At 39.8% G+C, this 14,896-nt stretch overlaps 2 protein-coding genes across 2 annotated transcripts in view; one reads left to right on the forward strand and one right to left on the reverse strand.

Moving 5' to 3' along the window:
• Positions 1 to 14,896, reverse strand: part of LOC309611018 (uncharacterized protein) — a 177,161-nt gene that overhangs the window by 129,550 nt on the left and 32,715 nt on the right. The window lies entirely within an intron of this gene.
• HORMAD2 (HORMA domain containing 2) overlaps positions 1 to 14,896 on the forward strand; it is a 92,816-nt gene that overhangs the window by 53,662 nt on the left and 24,258 nt on the right. The gene's annotated exons all lie outside the window — the stretch shown is intronic.

Raw genomic sequence — 14,896 nt, forward strand, 5'->3', positions numbered from 1 at the left:
TCATCTTTTTTTAAATCACGTGCCACTTTTTATTTTTCACTGAGGTAAAATATATATAACAGAAAATTTATCATTTTAACTATTTTTTAAGTGTACAGTTCAGTGGCATTCACACTGTTGCGTAAGCATCTCCAGAACTTTTTTCAATCTTCCCAAACTGAAATTCCATACTAATTAAACAGTAGCTCCCCATCTCTCTCCTCAGCCCCTGGCAACCACCATTCTACTTTCTGTCTCTATGAATTTGACTACTCTAGGTGCTTCATATAAGTGGAATCATACACTAGTTGTTCTTTTGTGACTGGCTTATTCCACTTAGCATAATGTCTTCAAGGTTCATCCATGTTGTAGCATGTGTCAGAATTTCCCTCCTTTTTAAGACTAGATAATATTCCATTGTATGTATATACCACATTTTGTTTACCCAATCATCTATCTATGGACATTTAGGTTGCTTCCACTTTTTGGCTATTGTGAATTATGCTGCTATTAACATGAGTGTAGAAATATCTGTTCAAGTTTATGCTTTCAGTTCTTTCGGGTATATACCTAGAAGTGAAATTGTTGGATCATATGGTAATTCTATTTTTTTTTAAATTTATTTATTTATGGCTGTGTTGGGTCTTCGTTTCCGTGCGAGGGCTTTCTCTAGTTGTGGCAAGCGGGGGCCACTCTTCATCGCGGTGCGCGGGCCTCTCACTATCGCGGCCTCTCCTGTTGCGGAGCACAGGCTCCAGACGCGCAGGCTCAGTAATCGTGGCTCACGGGCCCAGTTGCTCCGCGGCATGTGGGATCTTCCCAGACCAGGGCTCGAACCCGTGTCCCCTGCATTGGCAGGCAGATTCTCAACCACTGCGCCACCAGGGAAGCCCGGTAATTCTATTTTTAATTTTATGAGGAACTGCCATACTGTTTTCCATAGCAGCTGCACCATTTTACATTCCCACCAGCAATGCACAAGGGTTCCAGTTTCTCCACATCATCTCCAATACTTGTTATTTTCTGGGTTTTTTTGTTTGTTTGTTCGTTTGTTTTAACTAATAGCCATCCTAATGGGTGTGAAGTGTTATTTCACTGCGGTTTTGATTTGCATTTCCCTAATGATTAGTGATGTTGAGAATCTTTTCATTTGCTTGTTGGCCACTTCTGTATCTTCTTTGGAGAAATGCCTATTGAGGTCTTCTGCCCACTTTTTAATCAGGTTGTTTGTTTTGTTGCTGTTGAATTGTAGTACTTTATATATTCTGGATATTAATCTCTTGTAAGATATACAATTTGCAAATATTTTCTCTTATTCTATGGATTGTCTATTCCATCTCATTTGTAGTGTCCTTTGATGCACAAAAGTTTTTAATTTTGATGAAGTCAAATTTATCTATTTTTTCTTTTGTTGCTTGTGTTTTTGGTGTTATATCCAAGAAAGTCTTGCCCAATCCAATGTCATGAGGCTCCCCCCTACATTTTCTTCTACGAGTTTTATAGTTTTTAGCTCTTATGTTTTGGTCTTTGATCCATTTTGAGGTGGTATAAAGGTCCATCTTCATTCTTTTGCATGTGGATATCCAGATTTCCCAACACCATTTTTTGAAAAGACTTTAGTTTCTGCATTGAATCCTCTTGACATCCTTGTCAAAAATCATTTGACCTGGGTTTCCCTGGTGGCGCAGTGGTTAAGAATCTGCATGCCAATGCAGGGGAGACAGGTTTGAGCCCTGGTCCGGGAAGATCCCACATGCCACGGAGCAATTAAACCCATGCGCCACAACTACTGAACCTGTGCTCTAGAGCCCGTGAGCCACAACTACTGAACCCGCGCACCACAACTACTGAAGCCCGCGTGCCTAGAGCCCATGCTCTGCAACAAGAGAAGACACCGCAATGAGAAGCCCACACACCGCAACGAAGAGTAGCCCCCACTCGCCACAACTAGAGAAAGCCCGCATGCAGCAACGAAGACCCGACACAGCCAAAAATAAATAAATAAAATAAATTTACTTTTTAAAAAACTCTATGAGAAACATTAAAAAGAAAAAACTCATTTGACCATATAGGTGAGGGTTTATTTCTGGGCTCTCTATGCTATTCCTTGGTCTACATGTCTGTCTTTATGCCAGTACCACATTTTGATCACTGTAGCTTTGTTGTAAATTTTGAAATCTGGAAGTGTGAGGCTTTCAACTTTGTTCTTCTCTTCCAAGGTTGTTTTGGCAATTCAGGGTCCCATGAGATTTCATATGAATTTTAGAACGGATTTTTCTATTTCTGCAAAAAAAAAACGTCATTAGGATTTTGACAGGGATTGTATTGAATCTGTAGATTGCTTCAGGTAGTATTGACATCTTAACAATATTATGTCTTCCAATTTAGGAACACAGGGTAACTTTCCATGGTTTCACCATTTCATACTTGCTTAAGAAGGTTTTTACAGTGCTAAAGCTGTAAACAAAGTTTTCCATATTTTCTTCTGATAAGTTTTTCTACATTTTCTTCTAATGAAGTAGTTTTGCTTTTTACTTTTGGCTCCCTAAGCTAGCTAGAGTATTTTTTTTCCTGGTGTGAGAAAGTTTTCCCATTGTGTTGGTACCACTTGAATTGTCTACCCTTTCCCTGCTAATTTGAATGCCACTTTTATCATAAATTAAAAACCCATAGATATATAGGTTTTTATACTTGCTATTCTATCTTACTGTATTGATCCATATGTCTATTCCTATATTACTGCTATTGTGTTTTAATTACTCTACATTTATGTTTTGCTGTCTGGATGGGCAACTCTTTTTCCCCTCATAGTTCCTCTATTTCAGTATTTGAGAGATTTTCCTGTGTATTTTCACTTCTAGACGACTACTAGAATCATCTTAATAAGTTCCAAAAGACATATTTTTGGGATATTGATGGGGATTGCATTGGTTTGATAAAATTATCTTGGGAAAATTGTGTCATTTTTACAATAACAAGTCTTTGCATTTTGAGGAAAATTTATTTCTAATTTCTGTATTCCTGTTATCACCATGGTCCCTAGGAAACTTGTTTGCTTGCATTATATAGATTGCCTCTGTAAAGCAGTTCTGTCCAGTAGAACTTCTGTGATGATGAAAATGTTCTATATCTGTGATGTCTGATATATGGTTGTTTATTCAGCACTTGAACCCACATGTGACTTTTGAACACTTGAAAAAGCACCCACATATGACTTTTGAACACTTGAAATGTGACTAAAGCAACTGAGGAACTGAATTCTAAATTTTATTTAATTTTGATTAATTTAAACTTAAATGGTCATGTATGGCTAATGGCTACCACATTAGACAGTGCAGCTTTAGGCTGTGTGAATAACTATGTAATTGAATACTTTTGTAGGTAGTAGAGGTAGGTAGCAAAAGAATTACTGATGTGAGACACCACATAAAGCATTGCAGAGAGTCTAAAGATCATAATACTAATACAAATGAATTCCTAAAGAACAGAAAACCCTGTCCCAGGTAAAGGACAAATTGTTTACAAATATTAATGCTGTCAGGAAAACTTAATTACAAAAAATGGGCTGTGGGTATTCGCTCAAGAAAGAAAGCTCATATTAGATTAAAGAAACAGGAAAGGCTCTGTGGATGAAATACTTTTAGAGATTGATCTTGAAGGAATTATTCAAAATTTAAGAGAGCAAGTAATAGAAGATTTCTGTATTCTGAAATGTGGAGGAAATAGAGAACAGGGAAAAGAATGAGGTGTGTTTGGGGAATAACTGTATTAGTCTCCTAGGGCTACTGTAACAAAGTACCACAAATTTAGTGGCTTAAAACATCAGGAACGTATTCTCTCACTAGAGGCCGGAAGTCCAAAATCAGTGTTACTAGGCTGAAATCAAGCCATACCCCCTCTAAAAGCTCTAGGGGAGAGTCGGTTCTTTGCTTCTTCCAGCATCTGGTGGCTGCTGGCGTTTCTTGGCTTGTGGCCACATCACTCCAGTTTCTGCCTCAGCGGTCACACTGTCTTCTCTTCTGTCAGTATTCGAATCTCCCTCTGCTTCCCTCTTATAAGAATATATGTGCTTATATGTAGGGTCTGCCTGGATAATCCAGGATAATCTCTTCATCTCAAGATCCTTAATCACATCTGCAAAGACTGCAGCCCCCCACCCTGTGCCTTTTTTGCCAAATAAGGTAACATTCACAGGCTCCAGGGACTAGGACATGCACAATCTTTTGGTGGCCCATTTTTCAGCCTTTCAAACCACAAGGATCCAGTTTGGCTGGAGTAGGGATACCTGTGGCAATAGAGATGATAACAGCCACCAGTCACTAAATGACTCGCACATATGAGATGTACCAGGTGCTCTATCTGTGCTATTTCATTTACTCATTACAAGAACTCTGTGTAGGCATTAGGAAATGAGAGAGGAATCTAGGGTGACTGTGTTTTCCACCTTTGATGACTGGGAAATGGTGATTAACAGAAATTGAAAAGTCATGAGGAAAAATTGGTTACAAAGGAAAATCAATGAACTCAGTTTTGGCTTTAGTTTGAGGTCCCAGTAGGCTATGCCCAAAAATGGTCAACCACAGATAGAAGCCTAGGAACCCTACGTAGAGTTCTGACAGCCTCTCCTGCAATTTCCTACCTTTGTTTTCCCGTTTGGGTTGAAAGCAAATTATAAGGAGCACTAAATTTGAAGTCAGAAGACCTGTGTTCAAGACTTCCACTTACTAAATGTGTGAACTGGACAAGTCATTTCACTTCTCTGAGCTTCAGTTTCTAAATCTGTAGAAGAGGAATAAAAACCCCCTCCCTGTCCACATAGTTATTGCAGGAATAAATGACATAACATTTGTGATGTTCTTAGCACAGTCTGTTGTAAGCCTTCAAATGTTTGTAAAAAGAAGAGCAAAAATTTTAATATGTCAAAGTTAAATATTTTAATTTGAAGGTGATATATCTTAAAGTTATCTGGATTCTAAGCAATAACTATTAGTTTTGAAAGTCCATTATTGGCTCCTTTCCCATTGTCCATACTTTTATCACATAAGTGTCTTAAGTGCCACCCATGACAGTTCACTCCCTTTCTAAACAGATGACCTAAACTCTACTTCATAGAAATAATTAAGGCCATCAGGTATAGATCATTCAACTTCCTGCCCCCCTATTTAAAGATGTACCTGTATCTATATCCACGTTTACCACCCTCCTGCAGACCTCAAGTAATAGCCCGTCTTTTATCCAAAGTGAATACACTTTCTACACGTGCTCCTGATGCAGTGTCCTCCATCCTGAGCTCCAGGTCACATAGTCAGTGCCCTGGTGGACATCGTCATTTGGATATCTCACCTCCAATTCAGAATCTTGAAAACAGAGTCAGTTATTTCTCCATCCATCCTCCCCACCTTGTTTCTACCACCCACCTCCTTAGCTTCCTCTGTTTCCCATCTTTGTCAATGGCATTACCAGAAACCTGGGTAATTCTTGTCATTTTTTACTCCTTTCTTTCTTTTGCCACCTCCGTACCCATTACAATGAATGGCAAAGATATGTTAGGGTTCAGGTTCAGGCCTTCATTCTCTCTCTCCTCGGCCCTCTGCCGCATTAGCCCTCTCCTGTCTAACCTCACTGCTACTCTTGTTCTTGCTTGAAGTAGCCTCATTGCTTCTTGTCACACTCCTCCCCAGCTCACCCCTCACAATGCTGCCATAGGGACTTTTCTAAAACAAATCTGCTCCTAGAACCCTTCAGCGGCACTCCACTACAGTACAAAGTCCAAACTTCGGAGAATGACATTGTCTGACCCAGCCCACCACCCTATGCCCTTCCTGTTAGTCCCACTGAACAATTTCCAATTCTCCAGGAGTATTCTGCTTTATATCCCCGTCCCTGTGCTTTTGTCTTGAATGTTCTCTCTGCAAGATCAGTCCCTAATGCCATTTGCCTGGTGAATGTCTGCTCATCTTGCAGTACTTAGTTCAAGTTTCACATCCCCTTTGAAGCCTTGCCAGGCCTCCCCAGGAAGAGCTGATAAGATCTTTTTGGAACCTTTACTGTACCCTATACGTGACTCTATCATTTCATCTGTAGCCAGTTTGTTTCCTCACCATAATCTCTTTAAGGACTTGAAGTATGTCTTGATCAGCTTTGTGTCTTTAGTGCTCAGCACAATGTCTGACACAGAGAAGATGCTCAAAAACATTTGTTGAATAAATGAATTAATTATAGAACTTTAAAGCCATATGATGCCTTAGAAAATATAGAGGAAGGCAGAACTGATATAATAACTTTTAGAGATTAATGGAAATATGTGATTATGACCCTAAGGAGAATACATATTTACCTCCCAAATAGAGATAAACATGGTCCAGAACCCTGGGCATAAACTACAGAAAATCAAGAAAGTAAGTTAATGGGCAAACTCTTCATAAATCTCAGTAAAACATGAGACACTTCCCAACATATCAGAGAGTTCACAGCTCTACTGGAGTTGGAGGTAAGCATCCTCTTTAGGTATTTGGTTTCTTACTGCTCATTCATCACAATGTTATCACGAGGTCCATTTATGCTAATAACATTTATTTTATAATTGCTGTTGATCTACCTTTCATTGTACAAAAAAGATAAATGTTAAGGGAAAGGATTCAAAACTAACATCACTGCTATAACTTACTTATAGGGGCACAGACCCTCTCTGAACCATAAATTTCCTTGATCTAGGAACTTCTTTCTAAAGAAAAACGTTTTGCCATACCTGACCTGACAATTTTGAAGTAAGCAAAATTCACTACACTCTCACCCCAGGCACAGAAAGTACTCACGATATTTCCTGGGTGTCTGGGGCTGCCCACCCCTTGGTCCCCCACACAGATCTACCTCCTAAAGCAAAGCACACTGCCCTGAACTGCTTTTTCTATATTTATACTTACCTGTCTTCTTCCCAAAGCCTGTGAGGCCCTGCTTTCAGCAGGCTGCCACTCAGAGACCATTTGATAAGTTCATTTACACTAACATCATATTGAGTAATAATTTCAGGGGAATTTACATTTTTAACAGGAGTGTGTTGGATATATAACACCTCACCCTAAGAGCCAATCTAATGAAGGGATATTTCTCACTGTCCCATATACCTTCCGTGTCTTTTTATGACTTAGTGTCTTTAAACATGCTGAATGAACCTTCCACCTAGAAGGACCTCTCCTACCCAGCCCCATCTCCAGTGTGGTGAACTCCTGCTCATTCTTCAAGGCCCAGCTCAACGTCCCTCTTCTGCTAAGGAGCCTTCTCTAAATTCCCCAGGCTGAGCTGGTCACTCCCTCTTGATTTTTATAAAACTTTGCATACTTGCTGTCTCAATTTCTTTAATTTTTTATGCATTCTTCAACGACTTCAAGGTGACTTGTGCCCTGAACAATCCAATGCCCCTAGTAACCTCCATGTGGCTAAATCAATTAGGCATATTTCAGTCCTTATCTTGATCTCTCAGCAACACCTGACACTACTGACCACCACCCTCACCTCTTTCATTTTCTCTACTCCTTCTTCTTAAAACTCTCTTCTCTTGGCTTTCTTTGTAGGACAGTCTGCTAGACTTCTTTTCTCTCTCTCTTTCTCAACCTTCTTTGTTGGCTCATCTTCCACCTGATCTCTAAATGTTGGAGTTCCTTACGGCTATGTCCTGACCCCTTTCCCTTCTCATGCTCTGATCTCTCAATAAGCAATCTCTTCCACACCCATGGCATTAATTAGCCTCCATATACTGATGACTCTTAAATTTACGTGTCCAACCCAGACTTTTGTCCTGAGCTCCAGATTTCCACATATAGCTGCCGATTCAATATGTCTACTTGGGTTTTCTCAGGTACTCCAAACACAGCAGGTTCAAAACTCTCATTGTTCTCTCCCTGAGACAACAGTCCCTCCATCCATGAAGTTAGCTAAACCAGAAACTAGGAGTCATTATTGACCTACCTACCTCTCCTTTACCACTGTATCCAGTTGATCATCCTTCTGACTCTACCTTCTAAATATTTCACTCTTGACTTCTCTCCATCTGCACTGATATCCAAGTTATCACCTGACTACTACAGTAGCATGACTCATCACCCGGCATCCACTTGATGCCTCCAATACCTTTCTATACAGCAGGCAGAGTGCTCTTTGAAGACAGACTCATTCATTCATTCATTCATTGAAAAAAATGTATTAAGCCCCTTCTAATGTAAGTTGTGACCAATACAGGCATGTCCCTGATCTCTTGGAACTCTATTAAGAGCATATGACTGGGGTACCTAACTTAATTGGAATGGGGGTAGGGAAAGTTTCTTTAAGGAAATAATTTTTCAGCTGAGATCTGAAGAATGAATAGGAATTAATTAGGCAAAAAGAGGGCTGGTGTAGGGGAAAGAGCTTTTTCAACAGAAGGAATATCATGTGCAAAGGTCCAGAATCAAGACAAAGCAAGGTATGAGAAAACTGAGAGGGCAGAGAGTGAGAGGAGATGAGGCTGGTACTGCTGGGCACAGCCAGGCCCTGAGGGGGGGTGGCTCTAATTGGGAGGTATTCGGGGGGTAGGCGCCCCCTCAAATGGCCCATCACAGTGGATGAGTGTGGGAGTGGGAGTGGGAGCAATTTTCTAAGGAATGAGTGCAGAGCTTTCATCAGGGTTTTATAGACAATCTGTGACCCCTCTCCTTCCCTAGAAGTATAAAGAACCACTGATGGTGTATGAAAAGCCAAGGCAGGAACTTTGGACTTTGTCCTAAAAGTAGTGAGATGCCATTGGAAATCATTAAGCCAAAAAGTAACATGGCCAGATTGTAAAATCTACAGGGCAGGAATTTTTATCTCGTTTTTTCACTAATGTGCCCCAAGCACCTAGAACAATACCATGCACAGAGCTGGCCACTCATTAATAATTGTTGAATGAAGGAATGTCTGTTATGTTGTATTGCATTATATTGCAATCATGTGCTTAATGTCTCTCCCTTATAAGACGCAATCCTTGAAAACAACTGTGTCTTATTCATTTTTATATTACTAGAGACATGGTATTTGTGCCCAGCACAGTGCACATTCATTCATTCAGCCAATAATTTAAGAGCACCTACCAGATGCCAGAAACTGGGAATACAAAAATGACTAAGATATTGTCACTAACCTCAATGAGTTTATACTCTGGATGAGAAGACTGGTAAGTAGGCCTGATAATACCATGTAGTAAATGTTACAAAAGGGGTAAGAACAGAGCACAGCCAGGGTGTCAGGGAGGCCAAGAGACAGAAGAAACTCCAGGGCAGTGATGAAGGAGAAGCAGAGCATGGGAGTGGGCACCAAAAGCAAAGTCCAGAGGGGAGTGAGCAGGGCCCATTTGAGAACTGCAAGTGGCCAAGGAAGTCTGGAGCAAGATGAAACTGCAGAGATGGGCCAGGGCCATAAAGAGTCTGGACTTTATCCTGAGAACAATGGGAAGTCATTAATGGATGGATGGTGAATCAGTAGAGCGATGTGGTCAGATTTAATAAAAGACTAATTAGGCTCCAGCCTGGAGAATGGATTGGAGAAGCAGTAATAGCAGGAGTCTGAGACCCAGTAATTGGGAGAGATGATATTGGCCTGGGCTAAACCAGAGGCAGTGGCAATAGATAAAAATGGATGGATTCGAAAGATATTAAGGAGGTAGGATCAACTGGAATTAGTGATTAGTTAGATGTTAGATGTTAGGGTGAGGATGATGGAGTAGCCATGGACGACTCCCAGGTTTCTGTTTTTTTTTTTTTAACATCTTTATTGGAGTATAATTGCTTTACAATGGTGCGTTAGTTCCTGCTTTATAACAAAGTGAATCAGCTATACATATACATATATCCCCATATCTCCTCCCTCTTGCGTCTCCCTCCCACCCTCCGTATCCCACCCCTCTAGGTGGTCACAAAGTACCAAGCTGATCTCCCTGTGCTATGTGCCTGTTTCCCACTAGCTATCTATTTTACATTTGGTAGTGTATATATGTCCATGCCACTCTCTCACTTCGTCCCAGCTTACCCTTCCCCCTCCCCATGTCCTCAAGCCCATTCTCTATGTCTGTGTCTTTATTCCTGTCCTGCCCCTAGGTTCTTCAGAACCATTTTTTTTTTTAGATTCCATATATATGTGTTAGCATATGGTATTTATTTTTCTCTTTCTGACTTACTTCACTCTGTATGACACTCTCTAGGTCCATCCACCTCACTACAAATAACTCAATTTCATTTCTTTTTATGGCTGAGTAATATTCCATTGTATATATGTGCCACATCTTCTTTATCCATTCATCTGTCGATGGACACTTATGTTGCTTCCATGTCCTGGCTATTGTAAACAGAGCTGCAATGAATATTGTGGTACATGACTCTTTTTGAATTATGGTTTTCTCAGGGTATATGCCCAGTAGTAGGACTGCCGGGTCGTATGGTAGTTCTATTTTTTAGTTTTTTGAGGAATCTGCATACTGTTCTCCATAGTGGCTGTATCAATTTACATTCCCACCAACAGTGCAAGAGGGTTCCCTTTTCTCCACACCCTCTCCAGCATTTGTTGTTTGTAGATTTTCTGATGATGCCCATTCTAACTGGTGTGAGGTGATATCTCATTGTAGTTTTGATTTGCATTTCTCTAATGATTAGTGATGTTGAGCATCCTTTCATGTGTCTGTTGGCAATCTGTATATCTTCTTGGAGAAATGTCTGTGTAGGTCTTCTGCCCATTTTTGGATTGGGTTGTTTGTTTTTTTGATACTGAGCTGCATAAGCTGCTTGTATATTTTGGAGATTAATCCTTTGTCACTGCTTCGTTTGCAAATATTTTCTCCCATTCAGAGGGTTGTCTTTTCGTGTTGTTTATAGTTTCCTTTGCTCGGCAAAAGTTTTAAGTTTCATTAGGTCCCATTTGTTTATTTTTGTTTTTATTTCCATTTCTCTAGGAGGTGGGTCAAAAAGGATCTTGCTGTGATTTATGTTATAGAGTGTTCTGCCTATGTTTTCCTCTAAGAGTTTGATAGTGTCTGGCCTTACATTTAGGTCTTTAATCCATTTTGAGTTTATTTTTGTGTATGGCGTTAGAGAGTGTTCTAATTTCATTCTTTTACATGTAGCTGTCCAGTTTTCCCAGCACCACTTATTGAAGAGGCTGTCTTTTCTCCACTGTATATTCTTGCCTCCTTTATCAAAGATAAGGTGACCATATGTGCGTGGGGTTACCTCTGGGCTTTCTATCCTGTTCCATTGATCTATATTTCTGTTTTTGTGCCAGTACCATATTGTCTTGATTACTGTAGCTTTGTAGCATAGTCTGAAGTCAGGGAGTCTGATTCCTCCAGCTCTGTTTTTCTTTCTCAAGATTGTTTTGGCTATTTGGGGTCTTTTGTGTTTCCATACAAATTGTGAAATTTTTTGTTCTAGTTCTGTGAAAAATGCCATTGGTAGTTTGATAGGGATTGCATTGAATCTGTAGATTGCTTTGGGTAGTATAGTCATTTTCACAATGTTGATTCTTCCAAACCAAGAACATGGTATATCTCTCCATTTGTTTGTATCATCTTTAATTTCTTTCATCAGTGTCTTATAGTTTTCTGCATACAGGTCTTTTGTCTCCTTAGGTAGGTTTATTCCTAGGTATTTTATTCTTTTTGTTGCAATGGTAAATGGGAGTGTTTCCTTAATTTCTCTTTCAGATTTTTCATCATTAGTGTATAGAAACGCAAGAGATTTCTGTGCATTAATTTTGTATCCTGCTACTTTACCAAATTCATTGATTAGCTCTAGTAGTTTTCTGGTAGCATCTTTAGGATTCTCTATGTATGGTATCATGTCATCTGCAAACAGTGACAGTTTTACTTCTTTTCCAATTTGGATTCCTTTTATTTCTTTTTCTTCTCTGATTGCTGTGGCTAAAACTTCCAAAACTATGTTGAATAATAGTGGTGAGAGTGGACAACCTTGTCTTGTTTCTGATCTTAGAGGAAATGGTTTCAGTTTTTCACCATTGAGAACAATGTTGGCTGTGGGTTTGTCATATATGCCCTTTATTATGTTGAGGTAATTTCCCTCTATGCCTACTTTCTGGAGGGTTTTTATCATAAAGGGGTGTTGAATTTTGTCAACAGCTTTTTCTGCATCTATTGAGATGATAATATGGTTTTTCTCCTTCAGTTTGTTAATATGGTGTATCACATTGATTGATTTGCATATATTGAAGAATCCTTGCATTCCTGGGATAAACTCCACTTGATCATGGTGTATGATCCTTTTAATGTGCTGTTGAATTCTGTTTGCTAGTGTTTTGTTGAGGATTTTTGCATCTATGTTCATCAGTGATATTGGCCTGTAGTTTTCTTTCTTTGTGACATCTTTGTCTGGTTTTGGTATCAGGGTGATGGTGGCCTCGTAGAATGAGTTTGGGAGTGTTCCTCCCTCTGCTATATTTTGGAACAGTTTAAGAAGGATAGGTGTTAGCTCTTCTCTAAATGTTTGACAGAATTCGCCTGTGAAGCCATCTAGTCCTGGGCTTTTGTTTGTTGGAAGATTTTTAATCAATCACAGTCTCAATTTCAGTGCTTGTGATTGGTCTGTTTATATTTTCTGTTTCTTCCTGGTTCAGTCTTGGAAGGTTGTGCTTTTCTAAGAATTTGTCCATTTCTTCCAGGTTGTCCATTTTATTGGCATATAGTTGCTTGTAGTAATCTCTCATGATCCTTTGTATTTCTGCAGTTTTACCTTGCTCCTTCATCTGCTGTGTGTTTCTCTGTCTTCTCATTTTGCTTAACTTACTGTGTTTGGGGTCTCCTTTTCGCAGGCTACAGGTTTGTAGTTCCTGTTGTTTTTAGTGCCTGCCCCCAGTGGCTAAGGTTGGTTCAGTGGGTTGTGTAGGCTTCCTGGTGGAGGGGACTAGTGCCTGTGTTCTGGTGGATGAGGCTGGATCTTGTCTTTCTGGTGGGCAGGACTGCGTCCAATGGTGTGTTTTGGGGTGTCTGTGACCTTATTATGATTTTAGGCAGCCTCTCTGCTAATGGGTGGGGTTGTATTCCTGTTTTGCTAGTTGTTTGGCATAGGGTATCCAGCACTGTAGCCTGCTGGTTGTTGAGTGGAGCTGGGCCTTAGCATTGAGATGGAGATCTCTGGGAGAGCTTTCGCTGTTTGATATTACATGGAGCTGGGAGGTCTCTCGTGGACCAATGTCCTGAACTCGGCTCTCCCACCTCAGAGGCACAGGCCTGACACCCGGCCAGAGTACCAAGACCCTGTCAGCCACATGGCCAGGTACGTGGAGAGTTTCTTGCCTTTTGGGAAGTCTGAGTTCTTCTGCCAGTGTTCAGTAGGTGTTCTGTAGGAGTTGTTCCACATGTAGATGTATTTCTGATGTATTTGTGGGGAGGAAGGTGATCTCCACGTCTTACTCCTCCGCCATCTTGAAGGTCTCCCTCAACTCCCAGGTTTTTAACTTGGACACCTCCAGGGGAATGCTTGCCTGGGTGGCTTTGGCATCAAAGGTGCAAACTCAGCCAGTTGGAACACACCTGAAAAATGTTTCTCAAATGTTGCTTTCTATGGATAAATTTGTTGATTTATATAGTTCAGAATATGGACTATTATTGATCTATGTTAGGAAGTATCCCCTGACTGATCACACACTTGCTTTTGAACCCACTAGTTTTCTATAAACCAGTGAGACTTCCCAGACCTCACTGGTTGCCTTGAGATTGTATACATTATTAAAGATGATGAACTCACTGTAATAAAATTACAGCTCTGAAACTTGTAATAAAACTCTGGTTTACTTTTGAGCAAAGAAGAAAAAGAGAAAAAAACTATTAAACCATCAGACCAACTTGTACACCCATCTTGTTTTCTTCCCAGTGTATCCAGACTTGATAGAAGTGAGGATAATTTCATTTGAATAGAAAGCATGCCCAAGCAACATTTTTTAAAAAGCTGAATTTTACCAAGTACTTTTTCTTACAGCTACACTGTAACAAATTCATCTCCTAGATGAAGAAGTTGGTTTTTGTGCTTTGGGTTTTTATGTTGCTATTTCCTTTCCTTTAGAGCAGACCATTTCAAACTTTGCATATCTAAGCAAACCAGTTACTTGAAGAGCAGCTCTACTTATATTCTCAGAGTTTTACTGCTCTGTATAGTCAATGTCTTGGTTTAAGCCAAAGGGAATTTGGTTTAATGTGGTTTCTGAGATCAGAAATTCAACTACTTTCTAAAACGAAAAGTTAGTGATTAAATTAGCCATTTGTAGACCCAACCTTTGGTTCTAAATGGTACTTAAATGCTTTAATGACATTTCCACTATTTTGTAGTAAAAACATGTCAATAATAATAACCTGTATCTATAACAAAAGAAAAAAAGAATAATGTTGGAACCTCTACTAGATATTCTAAGTCTTGCTTAAAAATATATATCTTATTCCATTTTCCTCCAAAGAAAGAACAGAGAACATGGAAAAACCTTGCCTCCCATCTAGTGGCTGGAAAATATAAAAATGCCCTCCATGTGTTTCTTGGAATTCCAGGCATTAGGGATCGTCTGACATCTGGTTGTTCACTCAGTTAAGCAAATATAAATTCTAAAATCTTTACCAAAGCTGAGCCCAATGGAGAAATATATGTGTATGATGACTCACTAATCAACTTGTCTTTAATCAATAACATATAAGTCTCATCAAGCAGAAAGAAGGGCCATGGTCCTTCCTAATTCATTAATCTGAACCTATGATTAAAAAAAAAAAAAGATAAGGCTGTATGTTTCTGCTAACTGAAAAGGGACTTCAGTTCTATTTGCCTCTAAACCAGCCAGTGCCCTAGATCTCTCCTGACCCTTAATTGCCCCTTGTTGGCCCCACACCTTGACAACTCTTCTCTCAAGAGCTGGATGTGCT

Source organism: Balaenoptera borealis, assembly GCF_965194805.1.
Source record: "Balaenoptera borealis genome assembly, chromosome: 14".
NCBI lineage: Eukaryota > Metazoa > Chordata > Mammalia > Artiodactyla > Balaenopteridae > Balaenoptera > Balaenoptera borealis.